Source organism: Sycon ciliatum, chromosome 11 (assembly GCF_964019385.1).
Source record: "Sycon ciliatum chromosome 11, ocSycCili1.1, whole genome shotgun sequence".
NCBI lineage: Eukaryota > Metazoa > Porifera > Calcarea > Leucosolenida > Sycettidae > Sycon > Sycon ciliatum.
The window spans coordinates 16,950,398-16,966,886 of NC_088653.1; the positions used below are offsets into that span (position 1 = coordinate 16,950,398).

At 48.8% G+C, this 16,489-nt stretch overlaps 1 long non-coding RNA gene across 1 annotated transcript; it reads left to right on the forward strand.

The window, feature by feature from the left end:
- The first annotated feature begins 218 nt into the window (after positions 1–218).
- Positions 219–9,409, forward strand: LOC135827715 (uncharacterized). Its single transcript, XR_010555527.1, has 2 exons — positions 219–3,694; positions 8,823–9,409. It is a non-coding gene; the product is annotated as an uncharacterized LOC135827715 (long non-coding RNA).
- Positions 9,410–16,489: the final 7,080 nt, after the last annotated feature.

Here is a 16,489-nt window from a genome sequence, read left to right on the forward strand (position 1 = left end):
CACGACAGTGACCACCCAATTCCAGGATTTACCAATGTTGCGACGCCTGTGAGTGAAAGTCTATGTGGATGCTGTAAACTTTGTACCGTGGCTGATCAAATCGCTCTTTGATGCATGCCATCACAGTATCAATGGCGGCAAAGTAGCTACTGTATAAGTAGAAATTTTCGTTTGGAATTAACTTCTCGCAATATTCGTTAGGGGGCACGAAATAAATGACGGCTTTGAGCAGCAAAGCCAAGTTAGCCCACGCATGCACGTGTTTTGTCACGGTTCGTCACGCGGCACATGAATAAAAAATAATTTTTCCGAAAATGGAGGATGAAAAAATAAATCTTGCGTGGCCGCTTTGCCCTGCCTCGTGTCAGCAAAGCAACTTCCTTGTCAACAATTTCTGTCATCCAGTTAGCCAAAGTGACTCAAGGTTGTGTTTTCTCCGTTTTCTCCTTTGTCTCTCCGCCAAGCTGTACAAGAGTATTAGTTGTGCTAGTCTGTGTAGACAAGCGCTGACTCGTGTGAGCTGGAAGCGCTTGAAAATTCACAACTTCAAACAGCGATCGATCGCGCTTGGTTGAAATATTTATTTGTTGCGTGGGCAGATAGAGTAGCTCATGGTCGCAGTAGTGAATTTCCTGGAGTTCATGAGGCCAAGCAAGAACTACTCGAAGCAGAGGACCAGTAGGCCTCGACTTGGCGAGTGGCGTTGACGCCAACTCAGAAATGGCTGTGATTACCTGTCAACAAATCTAGCCAAAGAAGTAGACAAGGAGCAGAGGCATTTACATGGACAACGTACGATGGTGGTTTGCAACATGCTACTACTGCTGGAGCGACGTTGAGTGCAGGGACGATCGTTGATCATCTACGTATCGGGTGTGGTTGTCAAACGCTTGTGGCCTTTGATGTGGATATGAAGATTTTATGCCCACTGTGCGTTCGTTATGCACCACATCTGCTGTGCACGTGGCATTACCCTATCTCAGGGCGAAATCATCAACCCAGTCATTCTGGGTAAAACTATTCCTGATAGCTGTGCAGGCCAGCACAAGAACCAGTACGCTGCACTAAACAAGGTGCTTATGTTCGTGTGCTTGATGGTCAATGGAATGAGTTCAACTGAAAGCAACGGTTCCGCAGGTCATCGACAACCTCAGCAAGGTGGTCGGCCCAGCAACAGTGGTGACGGTACTTGGCATAGAAGTCGACAGCGAGGACCAGGTGATGCGGCTACCTGACAAGAAGTTATTTGCCTTTCTAGCGGCTTTGAGTGAGTAGTCCACGCGCACTAGCTACACAACGCGGGAACTGCTGTCGCTGATCGGAACCTTGTCCTTGCCGCAAAGGTGGTTCCTCCTGGCAGGACCTTCATCCGTCAACTCCTGTATCTTAGCTGGACAACTCTCTCAGTCTCTTCAGTCAGTAGTCAACATCAACACAAAAGCTCACTTGGACATCGAATGGTCGCGCTCCCTTGCCGCAAACTGGAATGGCCAATCCTTCTTCTACGATGTCGAGTGTTCAAAGTCCCCTGACCTTGAGCTATTCACGGATGCCTCTGATGTTGGCTTCTGTGGTTTCTATCAAGGACAATCGTTTTTGGGGCAATGGGCCGCTGAGATGCAGCATGAACCTATTGTGATTACTCGCTTCCGAGAACTGGCTTCCACAGCCAACCAATGCCTGGTGCCAACTCCTCCGCTGAACTCGCCGCTCTGATTGCTGCCAGCAATGATCTCATGAGCGACTCAGACCTTTTAAGCCCGGTATTTGCGCACACATAATCTGATGTACCCAGTTTCGGCTATGGCCGAGTTCCGGTCCCTGACCACTACTGCCGGCAGCTCACGGCCAGTGTTTGTGTTCGTCGACGGCGGCTACTTCTCCCGAGTTTTCTCGACTAGGATCCTCAACTGCAACCGGGTGAGCTCCCATTCTGTGCGCATTGGCGGGGCCACACTCATGGCTCACCGGAGTACAAGTGTCTGTGAAGCAGCCATATGCCGTGCAGGCTGCTGGCGAAGTGCAGCATCCGATCACTATGTCAGGCGTGCAGCCGGTATACCCTCTGTGCAATGGCTAGCAGCAAAGACTGGAACAGCCCACGCCCATGTGGTGTTGAGAACAGAAGTGAGGTACATTTGTAGTGTTGTACAGTGTTGTGCCGTCCGCTTGTTGTGCAGTCCTTGTGCCGGTGTGGCTCTGTGGGTATCACTTAGGGGTTTGCCATGGTTACTTGCAGGAAGTTATGCTAATGAGCGATGCCGTGAGAAATGCTTGGTCGTAAACACTGGTTTTTGGGAGGGTCAAATGCATTTGCCTCTCAGTGTTGTGCTGTACTGTCTCAGTGTTGTGACACCTGTATGTTGTTGTGTGGTTGACCCGCCGGTTTGAGGCATGGGTGGTCAACTGTGTATGTTGTATCGGTGTGTTCCCGTTTGAAGTTGCCGGGCCACAATGTGGTTGACCCGCCGGTTTGAGGCATGGGTGGTCAACTGTGTCTATTGTATCGGTGTGTTCCCGTTTGAAGTTGCCGGGCCACCATGTGGTTGACCCGCCGAAAATGGAGGCATGGGTGGTCAACTGTGTCTGTTGTATCGGTGTGTTCCCGTTTGAAGTTGCCGGGCCACCATGTGGTTGACCCGCCGAAAATGGAGGCATGGGTGGTCAACTGTGTCTATTGTATCGGTGTGTTCCCGTTTGAAGTTGCCGGGCCACCATGTGGTTGACCCGCCGAAAATGGAGGCATGGGTGGTCAACTGTGTCTGTTGTATCGGTGTGTTCCCGTTTGAAGTTGCCGGGCCACCATGTGGTTGACCCGCCGAAAATGGAGGCATGGGTGGTCAACCGTGTATGTGTATCATTGAAGTTGCAATACGTACATTGCTGTGACTCGCCCGATTGCTGTTGCCGGGCACCTACGCATTTATTTGCCTACTTGTGAAGAGATATCTCTTCTGGTTTATTGCATAATTCTTGGCTCAATGTTATCCACGGTGTCGCTCGATGCAAAGTCTCGTAAATATTTATCAGACAAAATTGAAAAAAAAAAACTATGGCAAACCCCACTTCCTTGTGTTCTATCTGCTTGGTGTACATGTGTCCACGTTTTGTACGTTTGGCACGCATGTGCGTGCGTGTGTATGTGAGAGCGTGTCTGGATAAATGTGCATATTGATGTTTTGGTTGTTTTATGTTTTATTGTGTGTATGCGTGCATGCATGTGGGTTAAATGACGGCTTTGAGCAGCAAAGCCAAGTTAGCCCACGCATGCACGTGTTTTGTCACGGTTCGTCACATGGCACATGAATAAAAAATAATTTTTCCGAAAATGGAGGATGAAAAAATAAATCTTGCGTGGCCGCTTTGCCCTGCCTCGTGTCAGCAAAGCAACTTCCTTGTCAACAATTTCTGTCATCCAGTTAGCCAAAGTGACTCAAGGTTGTGTTTTCTCCCCTCCCTCCCTCCCTTTAGACATGACACGTCGGTATCTTGTGCCACATGACGAGGCCCCAAGGAGGGTCAAATGCATTTGCCTCTCAGTGTTGTGCTGTACTGTCTCAGTGTTGTGACACCTGTATGTTGTTGTGTGGTTGACCCGCCGGTTTGAGGCATGGGTGGTCAACTGTGTATGTTGTATCGGTGTGTTCCCGTTTGAAGTTGCCGGGCCACAATGTGGTTGACCCGCCGGTTTGAGGTGTAATAGGTGTATGTATGCTACGATCTGAATACTCACTATTTGTATTTCCCGCTCGTTCCCCTTGGCAATGAGCACTCACATAGAAGAGCGCATGCTCCAGTTCTGTTCTAGTCTAGTCTTGAGTTGTCGTTGTCCTGTTCTCCTTCTGTCTACACTCTTATCGAATACTTCTATAAACTATCCAATCATATAAACCCCTGTGTTCCGGTGTGAGGGGCATCATTAGCCGGGAGCAGCTAACACTGGTGGCAGCGGAAAACGTCCACCACTACATCGCTGGCGGAGTATGTACGCCTTCGGAGATCGCCGACTATGAAGAACCACGAAGGCCCACGCAAGTGAAACCATATCCTCATCCACTCTCTTCGTCGATATTTTCCTTTCTGCATTGTGTTTCTTTCTGCTCGTCGTTTTCTTGTTGCATGCATTGTTTACAGACTCAGTCCATAGGTCAAGCATTGGCGCCAACCTGTCTGGCCAAACATTTTCGGAACATTTTCTGTGTCCGTGTTTTGTGCATACTGGCTGCTGTCTAGTGTCTTGTTAGGATATCTGCTAGCTGGGTAGTAGAGTCTAGCTACACTGTGTCCGTCCGTAGAGTAGTTGCCTATTTGGAATTGTCTCTGCCAAATTTAGTTGTTTGCCGCTACGCACGATAGGTTACGTAATAGATTGAGATCGATAGTCGATCGAGTCCACGGGAAATTTTTGCAGATAATATTTTTTTTCGAAAATTCAAAAATACAAAAACAATTTTTTTTTTCACAATGGGCCGTTCAGCGAAATCCAAGAGACAAGAAAAGCTAGAGCGTAGCTTCGCTGAAGCTGGCTGTGACATGAACATTGCTGAAGAGCGCGAGAGTTCGCCGGTACAAGGGTTGTCCCATCATTTTCGTTTGCCGGACACAGACACACCACATGCACGTCCACTGCCGAAGCCAGTTTTGCTTCCTGAGACATTCGGAAATCAGCCAGGCCAAGATTTCACCACGTACATGAGGCATTTCGTCCACACATGCGAGTTGAGTGGGTACGACGACGACCAAAAGCTACGGCTACTACCTGCTCGCCTTGTTGGTACCGCTCATGAGATGTTCACCGAAATTCTAACTCACACGCCTGACATGAACTTTTCCGACACAGTCGAGGCTCTGCATGTCCGTCTTGAGCCGCCCCAGCAAGCATTGATGCACGAGGCCAGTCTTCGCCAGCGAGTGAAGCTGGCGAGTGAAACTCAGCACGGGTATGCCACGGAACTTCGTCGGCTCGCTCGTCGAGCCTACCCAGGACAACAAGGTGCACTGCTTGATTCAATGCTTTTGCAACTTTTTATTGATGGCCAGGCATCGAAGGATTTGCGCTTGGCGTTGGCGTCACCTCGGCCCACTGATTTGGATGCGGCGGTCCAAAAGGCCATCGAGGTAGGTGCTATTTATGCTCGCGAGCAGGCCCGCACCGTACCTCACCAGTATGCACAGCCCGTATTTGCTGCTGCTCCGGAAGTGAAGCCCGGTAGTCATGGTCGTGACCCCTACACAGCAGTCGGTCCACTGAAGTCGGAATCTGAGCGAGACCAGTTGGCTTCGCTTTTGTCGAGATTTGATTCGCGTCTCTCTGCTTTGGAGGCGAAAATGGAGAGCGTGAGTCTGTATCGCCCCACCCGACCCCAGCAAGACCATGTACGTTTTGTTGCTCGTGGTGCTGGTGCTGGTGCGCCTAGTCGTGGTCGTGGCCAGAGTTTTGCGAGGCCTGTGCGTGGAGTGTGCCATGGATGTGGTGAAGAGGGCCACTTCATTGCATCTTGCCCGCACGCAAAAAACTAGGTTGGACTGGTGACACGGGGCCGCCGTCAGTCGTCCGAGTGGAGCCCCTCGAGGAGGTATGTGGTGCGATCTCACCCATTATTGTGCACGTTGATGTTTGTCTTTCGTCTTCGTCTTCGTCTCCTGTTGTTGCTCTTGTTGATTCTGGTTCAAGTGTGTCGTTAGTGCATTCTAAATTGTTGCCTAATTTGACAGAGCGACCTCCTCTAGAGTCTGCTCCGCGGTTGTGTGCAGTCAATGGCGCACAACTTCCTGTCGTTGGATCCATGGATCTGTGTATGTCGCTAGGAAATCTGTCTTTCCAGCACACGGTTGTTGTGTCTCCTGGTATTCACTGTGACATGATTCTTGGTTCCGATTTTTTGTTGCAGCATGGTGGTGTATTAGATATTGCTCGTGGTGTTGTGATGTTTGGCGATGTGTCTGTTCCGTTGCATGTTTCTGGTTCCGGGTGTCCTCCGTCACGTACGCCCTATGATCGTATTGTTCCGCGTAATACTTCCCCCTCATGTAATACTCATACTCCTCATTCTGATGCATGCTCCGACGATGTACCTGTTTCGTCGTATTCTTCTCGTGTTGCCCTTGACGATTCATTGTCTGCACGGGTTGTTGAACCCATGGCTCAACCTGGCGTTGTCCCGGCGTGTGCGCCCGAGAGTGTGGCTGACCCTGTGGTATACTCATCTCGTGTGTTGTTTGAGATGGAGTTGTCGGTACCTGCAGGACATGTTGTCTTGGTGCCTTGTGCAGCTGTTGATGTGTGCACGGTTGCGATGGATTGTGTGGCAGATCCATTGGAGTCCTTTATGGCGAAGCATCCAGATGTGGCAGTGACTCCTAGTCTTGTAACTGTTAGCCCTAACCAAACACGTGTGGTTGTGGCTGTTGAAAATCATGCAAATCATCCTATACTCATTCATAAAAATACCAATGTTGCCGAACTTCATCAAATTCCTACAGATTGTGAACATATTGACGACACTGAAGCTATGGTTTCCTCAGTTTCACCCGACCCGATCCCGCTAACTGAGCAACGCAAGAAAGTCATCGATGAATATATCAACGCACAAAATCATCTCTCCACAGAACAGTCTCGCACGCTCACTGAACTACTTCATGATAACCACGATTTATTTATCTTGCATGATGATGACTATGGCTACTGTGACATATTCCCTCATAAAATTAACACAGGACAAAATAACCCTATAAAACAACCTACCCGGCGGATTCCATATCACCGCCGGAAGGCTCTGCAAGATCTACTGAATACGCTGTTAAAGCAAGGCATAATACAAGAATCGATTAGTCCGTGGGCATCACCCATAGTATTGGTGCCAAAGAAGGATGGCTCTCTTCGACTCTGTATCGACTACAGGAAGTTGAACTCTGTCACCGAGCCTGATGCTTACCCGATTCCCCGGGCGGATGACATGCTTGATTCCCTGTCTGGCTGTCGGTATTTCACGTCCCTTGACTTAGTGTCAGGGTACTGGCAAATAGCAATGGAAGGAAGCGACAAGGCTAGGACGGCATTTACCACGCCACTGGGCTTGTTTGAGTTTAATGTTCTGCCGATGGGCTGCAGGAATGGCCCAGCGACATTTCAGCGCGTAATGGAAGCAGTCCTGAGTGGCTTATGTAACACACCGGCCCAGCCATTCTGCCGTGTGTTCTTTGATGATGTCCTGAATGCCAGCGAAACGCTGTCTGGCCAACTCCAGATTCTGCTGCCCGTGTTCGCGCGAGTTCGGTCCGCTGGACTGCGGTTCAATCTGAAGAAATGCTCCTTCTTCCAGGAGGAGGTCACTTTCTTAGGACACCGCGTGTCAGCGGAGGGCATCTCCCCGGATGAAGCCAAACTCGTCGCGGTCAGGAACTGGAAGACTCCGAAATCTGTCACAGCTGTCCGCGAGTTCCTTGGCTTCGCTGGATATTATCGCCACTTCATCCGTGGGTTCGCCCAGCGTGCTGCTCCGCTGACTGCTCTGACAGGCAAGAATGCTCGCTTTGTGTGGTCGAAAGCTTGCGCAGCGGCGTTCCAGGCTCTGAAGCGTTCGCTTGCCAGTGCGCCGGTGATGGCGTACCCCCAGTTTGAAGCTTCAGCAGGTGCATTCATTCTGGACACCGATGCGAGCAATGTGTCGATTGGTGCAGTCCTCAGCCAGATCCAGGGTGGAACTGAGCGACCAATTGGGTACGGCAGCCGTGTACTGACGAAAGCTGAGCGCAACTACGATGCTAGCGATCGTGAGGCCCTTGCTCTGGTCTATTTTGCGGAGTATTTCAGGCACTACTTGTTGGCACGACCATTTGTTGCCAGGACGGACAATACTGCGTTGACTGCACTCCGGAACCTGAAGGAACCCCGCGGACGGAAAGCACGTTGGCTTGACTGTTTATCCGAATATGAATTCCGAGTCGTCCACCGTCCAGGTCGCCAACATCTGAATGCCGATGCTATGTCCCGTGTGGTGACCGATGTGCCGTCTCCTCCGCCGAGTCCGCCGCCTCTTGCCCGTTATGTTCCGCTGTCAGCTGCTGCTGAAGTGCCACTTGCTGCTGATGTTCCTCCGGCTGCCGAGATTCTTCCTTCGGCCGTTTTTGTTCGTCCTCCTGGTGCCTCTGCCGCTGGACCGTCGTCACCTGATTGTTTCAAGCCTCAGAGTCTTCTTGCTCCGTGTGCTGATCCTGCTCTGTCTGAGTGTTTCACCCGATATGATGCTGCCAGTGGCAAGTTTGTTCGTCCGCCTGAAGCCGTTTCCCGTCCTCCCGACTGTCAACCGCCTGCCGTTACTGTTTCTAGTCCTGACCCGCTGCCGCTGCCCGATGATGATTTGCCGCGCTGCGTTCCGCCGCTACAGCCGCCGTCGTCTGATCCGGTCCGTACTTCTTCTCCTGTTTCTCGTCGTTCTGGCCGTGTTCGCACTGCACCTGCTCGACTAGCTGACTATGTCCTGGACTGAGTTTATTATTTGGTTTGTTTTCTTTTGTTGTTTCCTAGGTATTTCGTTCATTCCCGTGGACGTGAATTTTAGCTAGGGGGGCACAGTGTAATAGGTGTATGTATGCTACGATCTGAATACTCACTATTTGTATTTCCCGCTCGTTCCCCTTGGCAATGAGCACTCACATAGAAGAGCGCATGCTCCAGTTCTGTTCTAGTCTAGTCTTGAGTTGTCGTTGTCCTGTTCTCCTTCTGTCTACACTCTTATCGAATACTTCTATAAACTATCCAATCATATAAACCCCTGTGTTCCGGTGTGAGGGGCATCATTAGCCGGGAGCAGCTAACAGAGGCATGGGTGGTCAACTGTGTCTATTGTATCGGTGTGTTCCCGTTTGAAGTTGCCGGGCCACCATGTGGTTGACCCGCCGAAAATGGAGGCATGGGTGGTCAACTGTGTCTGTTGTATCGGTGTGTTCCCGTTTGAAGTTGCCGGGCCACCATGTGGTTGACCCGCCGAAAATGGAGGCATGGGTGGTCAACTGTGTCTATTGTATCGGTGTGTTCCCGTTTGAAGTTGCCGGGCCACCATGTGGTTGACCCGCCGAAAATGGAGGCATGGGTGGTCAACTGTGTCTGTTGTATCGGTGTGTTCCCGTTTGAAGTTGCCGGGCCACCATGTGGTTGACCCGCCGAAAATGGAGGCATGGGTGGTCAACCGTGTATGTGTATCATTGAAGTTGCAATACGTACATTGCTGTGACTCGCCCGATTGCTGTTGCCGGGCACCTACGCATTTATTTGCCTACTTGTGAAGAGATATCTCTTCTGGTTTATTGCATAATTCTTGGCTCAATGTTATCCACGGTGTCGCTCGATGCAAAGTCTCGTAAATATTTATCAGACAAAATTGAAAAAAAAAAACTATGGCAAACCCCACTTCCTTGTGTTCTATCTGCTTGGTGTACATGTGTCCACGTTTTGTACGTTTGGCACGCATGTGCGTGCGTGTGTATGTGAGAGCGTGTCTGGATAAATGTGCATATTGATGTTTTGGTTGTTTTATGTTTTATTGTGTGTATGCGTGCATGCATGTGGGTTAACTAAAGTTTGTACCAAACTGAAGTTTTTTTTCTGAACGTTCGGGGCGACAGACCTCGACCAAAAACGAAATTTAGTATGTAACAAGCCTGCTGGTGGAGTGATTTAACGAAAGATTTCGTGAACGAAAATTTGTACTTATACAGTAGGGTTTTAGTGGAGAGCAGGGCATTCAGGATAGTTACCCTGGCCGATTCTGACAGCAACGCGAGCTGGTGTCTTCCGCTTCCTCACTAGAACCTGCCCATCCACGTCTTTGGCTGACTGCACTCTGACAACGTCCGCCCAAAAAGTGTCAAAAGATCTATCATTACGAAGGCTTGTAAGGAATCACAGAGTGACGGTTGCTGCTGCTTGACCTTCCGCAGCAGAAATATCCTTCTTTTGCCAAGTCTTGCTCAGGTTCTCGGCAAGTCCAAGAACTTTGCATCCCAGCACGCCAGCCAAACAGGAAACTGAACAGCGAGAACTGGTGCGCAATTCCACTTACACGAGCTGACATCTCAGCATCGTACGTAGCCATTGACTCGAACTCGGTAAGGCTGGTTTGCGGGACGGAGTAGTTGCTTACAATGCTAGCAAGGGAGACTGAGCGAGTGGTCCATCTTGCGGGGCATAGAGTGCGAAATCCTGCTTGGTCAGGAGCCATATCATCCTTGAGCCTTTCATATGTGGCATTGCGCTTCGCGGAATACTTAAGAAGTTTGACAACTCAAACATGGTGTTGAGACAATCCTTGACACAATTGATGTCTCGAACCATATCCTGGCAAGCTAAATTTAAGGCATGCCTGCAGCAATGAGTGTGTAACGCTCTGGGGTTTGCCTGTAGTAGTTGTGCTGCGACGCCATTTTGATGCCCTTTCATGACAGATGCCCCGCCATAACATTGTCCACGGCAGAACTCTAATGGTAGGTTGAGTTTTGTGCACATTGCCAAAAATCGTGATTGCATCGGATTTCTCCAGGGCATACATGCCAGTAAAATCCTCATGTTGTTCCACCCGGCGGAATATGGCAGTCATCTGCTCAATAGTGCTAGAGTCGGCAGCCATTTTGTCCTCCGCAAGTTTGGACGACAAGAGTTCACCTACGTCTTTCGTGGTGGAAGGTACTGTTAGCAATCGTTCTATAGCTTCGCGGTGGCACTCCGACGACTCGTGGTTCCTGAAACTTGTTGCCGCATCCTTCCCGTTCTGGAACCCCTTTATCAGAAACGCACCAGCAGCGCAGCTAGCAATCAAAAGTTCCTTCGAACCAGCCAAGCAGCAGGTATGGCAAAACACACGCTCGCTCTTTGAATCCCAATGTAGCCATTCCCATGAGGAGAACCAACTCGACGGAAAGGAGCGGCACATAACATTCTTCACACCAAACGCAACATGGGGGATTGTCAGGTCACACGGTTGAAGGGGCTTGTCCTCCACAACCCGGCAGAACCCGCTCAACTTGAGCACTCAAGCTCGGTCCGGCATGTTTGACAACGCCATAACGCCATCAGGATAATGGAACACCAACGGTAAATAAATAATTGCAACTACTCGTAATGCTGGAATGACTGGAGTCAGATTTATCGTGCAAGTGTCACGTAGTCTTGTAGATCAACTACAAGAAGTTGCCCATGGGGCTGTAAACTCTGCTACAATACAAGAAGTAACATTCACGTTGCCCTGTATACACACTGCACGTGCGAAAGGCTAGTCTTCCGGGCCCAACATGATCGCGAGTTGACCATGGATCATGTAGGACCGCCAAATCTGGCGTCAAGACATGCATCGTTTTGGTGGTGGTGCATAGATCTACATGACCTCGAGTCAACTCCTGTAAGCCCTCATGAGCTCAGTCTAGGAGTATGCTATGCTTGACGGCCTGATGCGGCCAAGGTGTACATGAACCATGCATGCAGTGTACGTGTGCGCACACTCTACACGCTCTTTACCGAAAGACGGGATCATGTTTGCGGCTTCCTCGTGCAGCATTCACGTAGACGTCTCTCGACTCTCGTGATTTCGCTCGTTTCCAATGTTGACTCGCTTATGTATTTTCTATAGGATCTAGGAGAGACCGATGCTGCAGGGCTTTGGTGGAAGGTGAGGTCGTGCATTGAACGATCCTTGGCACAAGTCCAAGTCCTGGCCCTCTGAAATTGTTTACACCTGTTTTGCATGAATCAGGTTGACCATCCAGCTGGGAAAAGTGGTCCAGTCATGGCCAGACCAGTCGGACTGGATCTGGCGACCCTGCAGGCTGCTTTGCAAAGTTCAGCAACCAGGTCCGGCCGAGCGAGTGGGCTCCACGTCACGCGAACTGATTACGCGTCTATGAGCGACATCCATAAAACCTGCTGGGAGAGTACGCGTGTACTCGAGTCTCATCCTGAGCACGTTTTTTCTTCTTCTTTTCAGCTCCAGTATAGCTGTATTTTTCATTGCAAAGCCGTCCTCGATTGTTATGTTCATTGTTCAAACGAAGTGGACATTCAATCAAGAAGGCAGAGGACATAGGCGCCTGATTAGAGTTTCTCGTGGCATAGGACGGCCACACAGAGAGTTAGACACTTTGTGATTTTCTGAATATAAAATACCGTACGCACGATGCAGAGTTCAATTTGTGCGATATCAAAATTGTTTGGGATCCACCACATTGAGCAGAACGCGATCCAAACACAAGCTTGCCGACGGTTAGGCTCCCGACCTGACTGGACAAATGACTCCTGGCTTTACCAGACGCCAGAAGTCGGAAACCGTGTCCTTTGCCGCGACGTCCATCTCCAAAAAGAACTCCATCTTCGTTGTGAAAAGGCTTGAAATACTCAATATTCAACGGAGATTCGCGGTCTCACGCTTTCTCAGATCGAATCATTTTTGTTGTTGTAGCAGTTGCAGGGCAGATCCCCACCACTACTTTAACAGAGTTTCTCTTCACAGCATGCCTGGAACAAGCCATATCGAGGTTGCAAGCTACCCCTCTCAGTAGGGATATCAGCGAACGCACTGCGCAGCCCAGCTGCGCAGGTCAGCCTGGCCCATCTACGCGCGGCCGACAAAAAAAACTCATGAACCCTTTAATTTTTTTGCAAAATAAATCGTGCGAAGAAGATGCACGGAATGGCTGAAAACTAGGCTGAGGAAAAGTAGCATCCAGAGACTCTCAAACAAATTCAGGGCCCATCGCTTCTGACAATGGCAGCGAAGACATCAGGGAGCTGATTGCAGCAACTCTCTACCAAGCGCGACGCTGGTTACTCACCAGGGCAGGGCGCTTCCATCGCGCAAGAAATGGCCGCGAGCGAGAAATGCAAGTCCGATTTTGGAACGATCCAACCAGGGTAATCCCTTGAAAATTGGCCTGAACACCTCTCATACTGGTGTTTCACGATGTGCAAACTTTCAGAGAAATCGACCGGGGAGAACGTGGTGAGCTCGTGGGTCCTCCTGTATCGCGTATGATTTGAATGGTCGCGGGGACAGAAGAACAGTAATTTTACGACTCCCAGCGGTGCAAACAGACCGCGGCCATGTTTTCTCTGTCGGCCGCGATCACGTTCAAAAAATCGATGACGCAATGCATGCGCAGAGGCCTGCGCAGTGCGTTCGCTGACATCCCTACTCTCAGCAAGAAATTCGAAATTTCAATGGTGGAAGGTATACTACAAAGAGAATTTCAAAAGGTATGGATCGCGGCGCGATCGTTCTACCTACGTCATTCAAACTTTGTAGGATGGTTCTGACCTACACAGTAGGCATGGAACCACAGGTTTTGATGTCATAGCTGACACACAAAGTCACACACACAGCACATTCGTGTGCACAGATACTAAATTAGTGGACGTCATCATCTTCTTCCCGCCGGTCTCAAATGTACGATGACGTGCTATTTCGCCTGACCAGTTGGCCACATACTCATGTTTTGCCAAGTTGCGCAACATGGACAGGTCCCAGACAGTAAGATTCATGTCCATATTGAGGGTCATACTATGATGGGGCTCAGTGCCCATTGAAGGAGGGCTCATGACTAATAAGACAGAGCAAACAAAAGTGCTTCCGGCCCAAACCAAAGAATTACCGACTCTTTTTTTTGAATAGGAGAAGGACAAAACGTTACGAGTTATAACAAACTGTCCACCAACGGAACCAGATCATATACAGTCAGCGAGTGCGACAAAAAGGCACAAAAACTTTCCGAATTTGAGCCTTCCAAGTTGGAAGGCTGTTGGTTTGCGTCTTGGAGAAGTGTTGGGGCTAGGTGTCAGGTCCCTGAATGTCTCAGTACTCCTTGTCAGTTTTGTGCCATTTTGTCGCACTTACTGACTGTGTATGATAATTATGGTTATGTTGGTGGACAGTTAGTCATGATTCGTAACATTTTGTCCTTCTCCTTTTTTATCATAATTAGATGGGCTCACCATCTGAGTTATTCTTTTTTAAACTTACCCTCAATTTAGTTAGGCATTTCTTTTTTCACAATCGATGGTACCTGATGTGATTTGTTTAGGGATCTGAAGAATAACAAACTTACTTCATTGCCACGTAATGCTTTTTACAATCTACCTCGCCTAGTAAGCCTGTGAGTACCCGTGTATGCTCTGCCATGCACACACACACACACACACACGTTTTGGATTATATTGTCCTTTGTCATTCATGTTGTATCTTTTCTAAGGATTCTCAAACTCCATTGCAGCGATTTACACAAACAATCTTCGAGGAGACAAAACTTCAATTCCCCCTACAAACAGTATCAATGCTACAGACATTGCCATGCCTGTGATCGTTTGATTTGTCGAGCAGTCTGATGGTCCTATTGTGCCGTCAGTATACAGAAAACCTAGTTTTGCTGGCCAAAACAATTATTGTTTATGACCTGTACTGTTCATACCACTAGTAAACTTCTTAAATAGGTTTCCCCAATGTATTGGATTTGATCTTTTTCTATTTTCTTGACTGGATTTGTCACCATTACTTTCTTTACTTGCGCTCTTTGGGCTCTGCATCCCGTGCATCTCCCAGTTTCCGACACCCAGTTTGTTATCAAATAAAGACAAAGTTCTCGGCTATTTAACTCGGATACTGAGCCAATAAAATAGAATTGAAATAGAAAGCTGGGAGAGAAAGTTAGACCGCATTGTCATGTTATTAACTTGTCCCACCATGGTCCTGTAACAGTCGGCATTCTTTGTGGCCATGAGACTTAGCTTCTGCACATTTTCGCTGCGCTCACCTTCCCCTCATTGGTCTTACCATAGCCTTGAACCTTCCAAGCTGGAAGGCTGTTGGCTCGCGCACTGGAGGTTTGTGAGAGCTAGGTCTCAGGTCGTTGAATGTCACCGTAACATGTCAGTGTTGTGTCCTGTTTATCGCACTTTCTGGCTGCTTACTATCTTTGTCAGGCGAAATTACTGGTCAGTTGGCGACACGCATTTTTCACAAATATTTGCGTTTCACCTGCTGGGAGAGTATGCATGTACTCGAGTCTCATCCGGAGCACGTTTTTTTCTTCTTTTTTTTCAGCTCCAGTATAGCTGTATTTTTCATTGCAAAGCCGTCCTCGATTGTTGTGTTCGTTGTTCAAACGAAGTGGACATTCAATCATGAAGGCAGAGGACATAGGAGCCTGATTGGAGTTTCTCCTGGCATAGGACAGCCACACAGAGACACTTTGTGATTTTCTGAATATAAAATACCGTACGCACGATGCTGAGATCAATTTGTGCGATATTAAATTGTTTGTGATCTACCACATCGAGCAGAACGCGATCCAAACACAAGCTCACTGACGGTTAAGCTGTCGACCTGACTGGACAAATGATGCCTGGCTTCACCAGACGCCAGAAGTCAGACACCATGTCCTTTGCCGTGACGTCCATCTCCAAAAAGAACTCCATCTTCGTCGTGAAAAGGCTTGAAATACTCAATATTCAACCGAGATTCGCGGACTCGCGCTTTCTCGGATCGATTAATTTCCTGTTGGAACAGTTGCAGGGCAGCTTCCCGCTACTGTTTCAACAGGCGATGGCTCCAAAGCATGCCTGGAACAAGCCATGTCGAGGTTGCAAGCCACCCCTCTCAGAAAAAAATTCGAAGAAATTCGAAATTTCAATGGCGGAAGATATACTATGAAGAGAATTTCAAAAAGTATGTTTCGCGGAGCGATCGCTCAACCTACGTCATTCAAACTTTGCAGGATGGTTCAGACGTACATGCTAGGCATGGAACCACAGGCGATGATGCCATAGCTGACACACAGAGTAACACACACGTGTGCACAGATACTAAATTAGTGGACATCGTCATCTTCTTCCCGCTGATCTCGAATGTACTATGACGTGCTATTTCGCCTGACGGTTATAATCGTGGATAGTTGCTTCATCTTTGTTCTGTTTGTCCCCTTATTATCAGTGGGACCATTGTCATAAGGTTTAGGCCTGTTTTGGAACTCCACTCTAAATAAAGCCAAACAACAACAACAACAACAATCCACACGCATGTGAGAATCCCAGCACCACCTGTAGCCAGTTTGCAGATGACACCGCTCTGATTTCCATAGCGAGAACTCTTCAAGACTGCACCCGAAACCTACAACAGAGTGTCACAGCAGCTGGAGACTGGCTTCAAAGATGGCACCTGCTGGTTAACACAAAGAAAACAGTCATCCTCCCGTTCTACCACAATAACCGCCCCCCTGAACAGCTACCCCAGATCACCCTCAGGAATAGTCCGCTTACCATAGCACAAAAACACAAACACCTCGGAATAATCTTTCAGCATGACCTCCGTTGGACGGAGCATGTTGAATACATAGTCAAAAAATCACTCAAGTCTTTCAATATTCTTTTTAGACTAAGGTCTACACTCACCAGTGATTCTTTATCTCACATCTATCAGACATACATACTACCTATATTCTCATATGCGAGCAC